The 10,499-nt window shown below is 59.1% G+C and overlaps 2 non-coding genes across 2 annotated transcripts; both read left to right on the top strand.

Moving 5' to 3' along the window:
- Positions 1–207: 207 nt before the first annotated feature.
- LOC134630011 (5S ribosomal RNA) lies at positions 208–326 on the top strand. The gene has a single exon (XR_010094121.1). It is a non-coding gene; the product is annotated as a 5S ribosomal RNA (ribosomal RNA).
- A 7,538-nt stretch (positions 327–7,864) lies between these two features.
- On the top strand, positions 7,865–7,983 carry LOC134629871 (5S ribosomal RNA). Its single transcript, XR_010094103.1, has one exon. It is a non-coding gene; the product is annotated as a 5S ribosomal RNA (ribosomal RNA).
- Positions 7,984–10,499: the final 2,516 nt, after the last annotated feature.

Below are 10,499 nucleotides of genomic sequence, written 5' to 3' on the forward strand. Positions count from 1 at the left end.
CCTGTGGATCTGGCTGAGGCCGTCTACAACACACCAAGGGTTGTGGGGCTGGTCAAACGCTAAAATGAGTCCTTTGGTTAGGTTATTAGGCAAGCATGCAGTTACCGTTAACAGTGTAGTTAAATTGGAGGCTTGTGTTCATAACTTTGAGTACTGGGCACCTCACTACTTGATACCATAAATTGACGCTTTGTGCTGGAGCCAGCAACTTACGGCCATACCGCCTTGGCAACGCCCGATCTCGTCTGATCTCGGAAGCTAAGCACGGTTGGGCTTGGTTAGTACTTGAATGGGAGACTGCATGGGAATACCAGGTGCTGTAAGCATTTACTTTTCATGTCACTGAGCTGGTTTTGATCCAGAGAAGGAGGGTGTTGAAAGACCCAAAGCAGCGGTCCATTAATAATGCCACATTAACGACATACCTTTTGGCTGTTTTCAGCAATGTCTTGTGCTGCTGTGTGAGTCCATCCGCACCACACCGAGGCCTATTCTGCTAACATAGGTCATCTACATTACACCAGGGCCTGTGCTTCTGGCTGTGGACCTGTGCAGCCAGCTTAGGCCACCTACACCACACCAGGGCCTGTGGCTCTGGCTGAGGCCGTCTACATCACACCAGGGCCTGTGCTACTGGCTGAGGCCATGGACACCACACCAAGACCTGTGCTGCTGGCTGAAGTTATGGACACCACACCAGGGCATTTGGCTCTGGCTGAGGCCATGAACACCACACCAGGGCCTGTGGCTCTGGCTGAGGCCAGCTACACCACACCACAGCCAGTGCTTCTGGCTGAGGCCATGTACACCACACCAGGCACTGTACTGCTGGCTGTGGACCTGAGAAGCCAGCTTAGGCCACCTACACCACACCATGGCCTCTGGCCCTGGCTGAAGCAGGTTACATCACACCAGGGCCTGTGCTACTGGCTGAGGCCATGTACACCACACAGGGCCAGTGCTGCTGGCTGGGGCAACCTACACCACACAGGGCCTGTGGCTCCTGATGAGGCCGTCTACAACACACCAGGGCCTGTGGCTCTGTCTGAGGCCATCTACACCACACAGGACCTGTGCTGCTGGCTGAGGCTATGGACACCACACCAGGACCTGTGCTGCTGGCTAAGGCTATGGACACCACCCCAGGGCCTTTGGCTCTGGATGAGGCCATGTTCATCACCCCAGGGCCTGTGCTGCTGGTTGAGGCCAACTACACCACACCAGGGCCTGTGGATCTGTCTGAGGCCATCTACTTCCAACCAGGGCTAGTGCTTCTGGCTGAGGCCATGGACACCACACCAGGGCCTGTGCTGCTGGCTGAGGCCAACTACACCACACCAGGGCCTGTGGCTCTGGCTGAGGCCATCTACACCACACAGGACCTGTGCTGCTGGCTGAGTATATGGACACCACACCAGGGCCTGTGCTGCTGGATGAGGCCAACTACACCACACATGGGCCTGTGTCTCTGGCTGAGACAAATCTACACCACACCAGGGCCTGTGCCTCTAGCTGAGGCCATGTACACCACACCAGGGCTTGTGCTGCTGGCTGTGGACCTGTGCAGCCAGCTTAGGCTACCTACACCACACCAGGGCCTGTGCTACTGGCTGAGGCCATGGACACCACACCAAGGCCTGTGCTTCTGGCTGAGGCTATGGACACCACACCAGTGCCTGTGGCTCTGGCTGAGGCCAACTACACCACACCAGGACCTGTGCTGCTGGCTGAGGCCAACTACACCACAACAGGAGCTGTGCTGCTGGCTGAGCTATGGACACCACACCAGAGCCTGTGCTGCTTGCTGTGGGCCTGTCGCTCTGGCGTAGGCCATGAACACCACACCAGGGTCTGTGGCTCTGGCTGAGGCAATCTACAACACACCAGGGCCTGTGCTTCCGGATGTGGACCTGTGCAGCCAGCTTAGGCCACCTACACAACACCAAGGCCTGTGGCTCTGGCTGAGGCCATGGACAGCTCACCAGGGCCTGTGGCTTTGTCTGAGGCCATGTACACCACACCAGGGCCTGTGGCTCTGGATGAGGTCGTCTACAACACACCAAGGACTGTGCTGCTGGATGAGGCAATGTTCATCACACCAGGTCCTGTGCTGCTGGCTGAGGCTATGGACACCACACCAAGGCCTGTGGTGCTGGCTGAGGCCAACTACACCAAACAAGGGACTGTGCTTCTGTCTGAGGCCATCTACACCACACCAGGGCCAGTGCTTCTGGCTGAGGCCATGTACACCACACCAGGGCCTGTGCTGCTGGCTGTGGACCTGTGCAGCCAGCTTAGGCCACCTACACCACACCATGGCCTGTGGCTCTGGCTGAGCCCGTCTACATCACACCAGGGCCTGTGCTACTGGCTGAGGCCATGGACACCACACCAAGGCCTGTGCTGCTGGCTGAGGCCATGTACACCACACAGAGCCTGTGGCTCTGGATGAGGCCGTCTACAACACACCAAGGGCTGTGCTGCTGGATGAGGCCATGTTCATCACCCCTGGGCCTGTGCTACTGGCTGAGGCAAACTACATCACACAGGACCTGTGCAGCCGGCTTAGGCCACCTACACCACACCAGGGCCTGTGCTGCTGGTTGAGGCCAACTACACCACACCAGGTCCTTTGACTCTGGCTGAGGCCATGTACACCACACAGGGCCTGTGGCTCTGGTTGAGGCCATGTACACCACACAAGTACTGCGCTGCTGGCTGAGGCAACTACACCACAACTGGGCCTGTGGCGCTGGAAGCGGCCATCTACAACACACCAAGGGCTGTGCTGCTGGATGAGGCTATGGACACCACACCAGGGCCTGTGGCTCTGGCTGATGTCAGCTACACCACACCAGGGCCTGTGCTTCTGGCTGAGGCCAACTTCACCACACCAGGGCCTGTGCTTCTGGCTGTGGACCTGTGCAGCCGGTCTAGGCTATCTACACCAAACCAGGGCCAGAGGCTCTGGCTGAGGCCGTCTACATCACACCAGGGCCTGTGGTTCTTGCTGAGGCCATGGACACCTCACCAGGGCCTGTCGCACTGTCTGAGGCCGTCTACAACACACCAAGGACTGTGCTCCTGGATGAGGCTATGGACACCACACCAGGGCCTGTGCTGCTAGCTGAGGCCAACTACACCACACCAGGGCCTGTGCTGCTGGCGGTGGATCTGTGAAGCCAGCTTAGGCCACCTACACCACACCAGGGCCTGTGCTGCTGGCTGAGGCCATGTACACCACACAGGTCTTGCGCTGCTGGCTGAGGCAACCTACACCACAACTGGGCCTGTGGCCCTGGAAGAGGCCGTCTACAACACACCAAGGGCTGTGCTGCTGGATGAGGCTATGGACACCACCCCAGGGCCTGTGGCTCTGGCTGACGTCAGCTACACCACACCAGGGCCTGTGCTTCTGGCTGAGGCCAACTACACCACACCAGGGCCTGTGCTTCTGGCTGTGGACCTTTGCAGCCGGTTTAGGCTATCTACACCAAACCAGGGCCAGAGGCTCTGGCTGATGCCGTCTGCATCACACCAGGGCCTGTGCTTCTTGCTGAGGCCATGGACACCTCACCAGGGCCTGTGGCTTTGTCTGAGGCCATGTACACCACACCAGGGCCTGTGGCTCTGGCTGAGGCCGTCTACAACACACCAAGGACTGTGCTGCTGGATGAGGCAATGTTCATCACACCAGGTCCTGTGCTTCTGGCTGAGGCCACCTACACCACACAGGACCTGTGCTGCTGGCTGAGGCTATAGACACCACACCAGGGCCTTTGCTGCTGGCTGAGGCCAACTACACCACACCAGGGCCTGTGGCTCTGGCTGAGGCCATCTACACCACACAGGACCTGTGCTGCTGGCTGAGTATATGGACACCACACCAGGGCCTGTGCTGCTGGCTGAGGCCAACTACACCACACATGGGCCTGTGTCTCTGGCTGAGACATATCTACACCACACCAGGGCCTGTGCCTCTAGCTGAGGCCATGTACACCACACCAGGGCTTGTGCTGCTGGCTGTGGACCTGTGCAGCCAGCTTAGGCTACCTACACCACACCAGGGCCTGTGCTACTGGCTGAGGCCATGGACACCACACCAAGGCCTGTGCTTCTGGCTGAGGCTATGGACACCACACCAGTGCCTGTGGCTCTGGCTGAGGCCAACTACACCACACCAGGACCTGTGCTGCTGGCTGAGGCCAACTACACCACAACAGGAGCTGTGCTGCTGGCTGAGCTATGGACACCACACCAGAGCCTGTGCTGCTTGCTGTGGGCCTGTCGCTCTGGCGTAGGCCATGAACACCACACCAGGGTCTGTGGCTCTGGCTGAGGCAATCTACAACACACCAGGGCTTGTGCTTCCGGATGTGGACCTGTGCAGCCAGCTTAGGCCACCTACACAACACCAAGGCCTGTGGCTCTGGCTGAGGCCATGGACAGCTCACCAGGGCCTGTGGCTTTGTCTGAGGCCATGTACACCACACCAGGGCCTGTGGCTCTGGATGAGGTCGTCTACAACACACCAAGGACTGTGCTGCTGGATGAGGCAATGTTCATCACACCAGGTCCTGTGCTGCTGGCTGAGGCTATGGACACCACACCAAGGCCTGTGGTGCTGGCTGAGGCCAACTACACCAAACAAGGGACTGTGCTTCTGTCTGAGGCCATCTACACCACACCAGGGCCAGTGCTTCTGGCTGAGGCCATGTACACCACACCAGGGCCTGTGCTGCTGGCTGTGGACCTGTGCAGCCAGCTTAGGCCACCTACACCACACCATGGCCCGTGGCTCTGGCTGAGCCCGTCTACATCACACCAGGGCCTGTGCTACTGGCTGAGGCCATGGACACCACACCAAGGCCTGTGCTGCTGGCTGAGGCCATGTACACCACACAGAGCCTGTGGCTCTGGATGAGGCCGTCTACAACACACCAAGGGCTGTGCTGCTGGATGAGGCCATGTTCATCACCCCTGGGCCTGTGCTACTGGCTGAGGCAAACTACATCACACAGGACCTGTGCAGCCGGCTTAGGCCACCTACACCACACCAGGGCCTGTGCTGCTGGTTGAGGCCAACTACACCACACCAGGGCCTTTGACTCTGGCTGAGGCCATGTACACCACACAGGGCCTGTGGCTCTGGTTGAGGCCATGTACACCACACAAGTACTGCGCTGCTGGCTGAGGCAACTACACCACAACTGGGCCTGTGGCGCTGGAAGCGGCCATCTACAACACACCAAGGGCTGTGCTGCTGGATGAGGCTATGGACACCACACCAGGGCCTGTGGCTCTGGCTGAGGCCAACTTCACCACACCAGGGCCTGTGCTTCTGGCTGTGGACCTGTGCAGCCGGTCTAGGCTATCTACACCAAGCCAGGGCCAGAGGCTCTGGCTGATGCCGTCTACATCACACCAGGGCCTGTGGTTCTTGCTGAGGCCATGGACACCTCACCAGGGCCTGTCGCACTGTCTGAGGCCGTCTACAACACACCAAGGACTGTGCTCCTGGATGAGGCTATGGACACCACACCAGGGCCTGTGCTGCTAGCTGAGGCCAACTACACCACACCTGGGCCTGTGCTGCTGGCGGTGGACCTGTGAAGCCAGCTTAGGCCACCTACACCACACCAGGGCCTGTGCTGCTGGCTGAGGCCATGTACACCACACAGGTCTTGCGCTGCTGGCTGAGGCAACCTACACCACAACTGGGCCTGTGGCCCTGGAAGAGGCCGTCTACAACACACCAAGGGCTGTGCTGCTGGATGAGGCTATGGACACCACCCCAGGGCCTGTGGCTCTGGCTGACGTCAGCTACACCACACCAGGGCCTGTGCTTCTGGCTGAGGCCAACTACACCACACCAGGGACGGTGCTTCTGGCTGTGGACCTTTGCAGCCGGTTTAGGCTATCTACACCAAACTAGGGCCAGAGGCTCTGGCTGATGCCGTCTGCATCACACCAGGGCCTGTGCTTCTTGCTGAGGCCATGGACACCTCACCAGGGCCTGTGGCTTTGTCTGAGGCCATGTACACCACACCAGGGCCTGTGGCTCTGGCTGAGGCCATCTACAACACACCAAGGACTGTGCTGCTGGATGAGGCAATGTTCATCACACCAGGTCCTGTGCTTCTGGCTGAGGCCACCTACACCACACAGGACCTGTGCTGCTGGCTGAGGCTATAGACACCACACCAGGGCCTTTGCTGCTGGCTGAGGCCAACTACACCACACCAGGGCCTGTGCTTCTTGCTGAGGCCATGGACACCACATCAGGGGCTGTGCTACTGGCTGAGGCACACTACACCACACAGGACCTGTGCAGCCGGCTTAGGCCACCTACACCACACTAGGGCCTGTGCAGCAGCACACACCAGGGCCTGTGCTTCTGGCTGAGGCCAACTACACCACACCAGGGCCTGTGCTGCTGTTTGAGGCCAAGTACACCACACAAGGGCCTGTGTCTCTGGCTGAAACCATCTACACCACACCAGGGCCTGTGCCTCTAGCTGAGGCAATGTACACCACACCAGGGCTTGTGCTGCTGGCTGTGCACCTGTGCAGCCAGCTTAGGCAACCTACACCACACCAGGGCCTGTGCTACTGGATGAGGCCATGGACACCACACCAAGGCCTGTGCTGCTGGCTGAGGCTATGGACACCACACCAGTGCCTGTGGCTACTGGCTGAGGCCATGTACACCACCGCCGGGCCTTTGATGCTGGCTGAGGCCAACTACACCACAGCAGGACCTGTGGCTCTGGCTGAGGCCATCTACATCACACCAGGGCCAGTGCTTCTGGCTGAGGCCATGGACACCACACCAGGACCTGTGCTGCTGGCTGAGGCCAACTACACCACAACAGGAGCTGTGCTGCTGGCTGAGCTATGGACACCACACCAGGGCCTGTGCTGCTTGCTGTGGGCCTGTAGCTCTGGCGTAGGCCATGAACACCACACCAGGGTCTCTGGCTCTGGCTGAGGCAATCTACAACACACCAGGGCCTGTGCTTCCGGATGTGGACCTGTGCAGCCAGCTTAGGCCACCTACACAACACCAAGGCCTGTGGCTCTGGCTGAGGCCATGGACAGCTCACCAGGGCCTGTGGCTTTGTCTGAGGCCATGTACACCACACCAGGGCCTGTGGCTCTGGATGAGGCCGTCTACAACACACCAAGGACTGTGCTGCTGGATGAGGCAATGTTCATCACACCAGGTCCTGTGCTGCTGGCTGAGGCTATGGACACCACACCAGGGCCTGTGGTGCTGGCTGAGGCCAACTACACCAAACAAGGGCCTGTGGCTCTGTCTGAGGCCATCTGCACAACAACAGGGCCAGTGCTTCTGGCTGAGGCCATGGACACCACACCAGGGCCTGTGCTGCTGGCTGAGGCCATGGACACCACACCAGGACCTGTGGTGCTGGCTGAGGCCAACTACACCCCACCAGGGCATGTGGCTCTGTCTGAGGCCATCTACACCACACCAGGTCCTGTGCTTCTGGCTGAGGCCATGGACACCACAACAGGACCTGTTCTGTTGGCTGAGGCTATGGACACCACACCAGTGCCTGTGGCTCTGGCTGAGGCCATGTACACCACCCCCGGGCCTTTGATGCTGGCTGAGGCCAACTACACCACACCAGGTCCTGTGGATCTGGCTGAGGCCGTCTACAACACACCAAGGGTTGTGGGGCTGGTCAAACGCTAAAATGAGTCCTTTGGTTAGGGTATTAGGCAAGCATGCAGTTACCGTTAACGGTGTAGTTAAATTGGAGGCTTGTGTTCATAACTTTGAGTACTGGGCACCTCACCACTTGATACCATAAATTGATGCTTTGTGCTGGAGCCAGCAACGTACGGCCATACCGCCTTGGCAACGCCCGATCTCGTCTGATCTCGGAAGCTAAGCACGGTTGGGCTTGGTTAGTACTTGAATGGGAGACTGCATGGGAATACCAGGTGCTGTAAGCATTTACTTTTCATGTCACTGAGCTGGTTTTGATCCAGAGAAGGAGGGTGTTGAAAGACCCAAAGCAGCGGTCCATTAATAATGCCACATTAACGACATACCTTTTGGCTGTTTTCAGCAATGTCTTGTGCTGCTGTGTGAGTCCATCCGCACCACACCGAGGCCTATTCTGCTAACATAGGTCATCTACATTACACCAGGGCCTGTGCTTCTGGCTGTGGACCTGTGCAGCCAGCTTAGGCCACCTACACCACACCAGGGCCTGTGGCTCTGGCTGAGGCCGTCAACATCACACCAGGGCCTGTGCTACTGGCTGAGGCCATGGACACCACACCAAGACCTGTGCTGCTGGCTGAAGCTATGGACACCACACCAGGGCATTTGGCTCTGGCTGAGACCATGAACACCACACCAGGGCCTGTGGCTCTGGCTGAGGCCAGCTACACCACACCACAGCCAGTGCTTCTGGCTGAGGCCATGGACACCACACCAGGCACTGTACTGCTGGCTGTGGACCTGTGCAGCCAGCTTAGGCCACCTACACCACACCATGGCCTGTGGCTCTGGCTGAAGCAGTTTACATCACACCAGGGCCTGTGCTACTGGCTGAGGCCATGTACACCACACAGGGCCTGTGCTGCTGGCTGAGGCAACCTACACCACAACAGGGCCTGTGGCTCCTGATGAGGCCGTCTACAACACACCGAGGGCCTGTGTCTCTGGATGAGACCATCTACACCACAACAGGGTCTGTGCCTCTAGCTGAGGCCATGTACACCACACCAGGGCTTGTGCTGCTGGCGGTGGACCTGTGCAGCCAGCTTAGGCCACCTACACCACACCAGGGCATGTGCTGCTGGCTGAGGCCAAGGACACCACACCAAGGCCTGTGCTTCTGGCTGTGGACCTTTGCAGCTGGTTTAGGCTATCTACACCAAACCAGGGCCAGAGGCTCTGGCTGATGCCGTCTGCATCACACCAGGGCCTGTGCTTCTTGCTGAGGCCATGGACACCTCACCAGGGCCTGTGGCTTTGTCTGAGGCCATGTACACCACACCAGGGCCTTTGGCTCTGGCTGAGGCCGTCTACAACACACCAAGGACTGTGCTGCTGGATGAGGCAATGTTCATCACACCAGGTCCTGTGCTTCTGGCTGAGGCCACCTACACCACACAGGACCTGTGCTGCTGGCTGAGGCTATAGACACCACACCAGGGCCTTTGCTGCTGGCTGAGGCCATCTACACCACACCAGGGCCTGTGGATCTGTCTGAGGCCATCTAAATCCAACAAGGGCAAGTGCTTCTGGCTGAGGCCAAGGACGCCACATCAGGACCTGTGCTGCTGGCTGTGGACCTGTGCAGCCTGCTTAGGCCACCTACACCACACCAGGGCCTGTGGCTCTGGCTGAGGCTGTCTACATCACAATAGGGCCTGTGCTACTGGCTGAGGCCATGGACACCACACCAAGACCTGTGCTGCTGGCTGAAGCTATGGACACCACACCAGGGCATTTGGCTCTGGCTGAGGCCATGAACGCCACACCAGGGCCTGTGGCTCTGGCTGAGGCCAGCTACACCACACCACGGCCAGTGCTTCTGAGTGAGGCCATGGAAACCACACCAGGCCATGTACTGCTGGCTGTGGACCTGTGCAGCCAGTTTAGGCCACCTACACCATACCAGGGCCTGAGGCTCTGGCTGAGGCCGGCTACATCACACCAGGGCCTGTGTTTCTTGCTGAGGCCGTCTACAACACATCAGGGCCTGTGTTACTGGCTGAGGCAAACTACACCACACAGGACCAGTGCAGCCGGCTTAAGCCACCTACACCACACCAGGGCCTGTGGCTCTGTCTGAGGCCGTCTACAGCACACCAGGGCCTGTGCTGCTGGTTGAGGCCAACTACACCACACCAGGGCCTGTGGATCTGTCTGAGGACATGGACAGCCAACCAGGGCCAGTGCTGCTGACTGAGGCTATGGACACCACACCAGGGCCTGTGCTGCTGGCTGAGGCCAACTACACCACACCAGGGCCTGTCGCTCTGGCTGAGGCCATGTACACCACACAGGGCCTGTGGCTCTGGTTGAGGCCATGTACACCACACAGGTATTGCGCTGCTGGCTGAGGCAACCTACACCACAACTGGGCCGGTGGAACTGGAAGAGGCCTTCTACAACACAAAAAAGGGCTGTGCTGCTGGATGAGGCTATGGACACCACCCCAGGGCCTGTGGCTCTGGCTGACGTCAGCTACACCACACCAGGGTCTGCGCTTCTGGCTGAGGCCAATTACACCACACCAGGGCCACAGCTTCTGGCTGAGGCCATGGACACCTCACCAGGGCCTGTGGCTTTGTCTGAGGCCATGTACACCACACCAGGGCCTGTGGCTCTGGCTGAGGCCGTCTACAACACACCAAGAACTGTGCTGCTGGATGAGGCAATGTTCATCACACCAGGTCCTGTGCTTCTGGCTGAGGCCACCTACACCACACAGGACCTGTGCTGCTGGCTG

The sequence above is a fragment of the Pelmatolapia mariae genome, linkage group LG6, assembly GCF_036321145.2.
Source record: "Pelmatolapia mariae isolate MD_Pm_ZW linkage group LG6, Pm_UMD_F_2, whole genome shotgun sequence".
In the NCBI taxonomy this organism is placed as follows: Eukaryota; Metazoa; Chordata; class Actinopteri; order Cichliformes; family Cichlidae; genus Pelmatolapia; species Pelmatolapia mariae.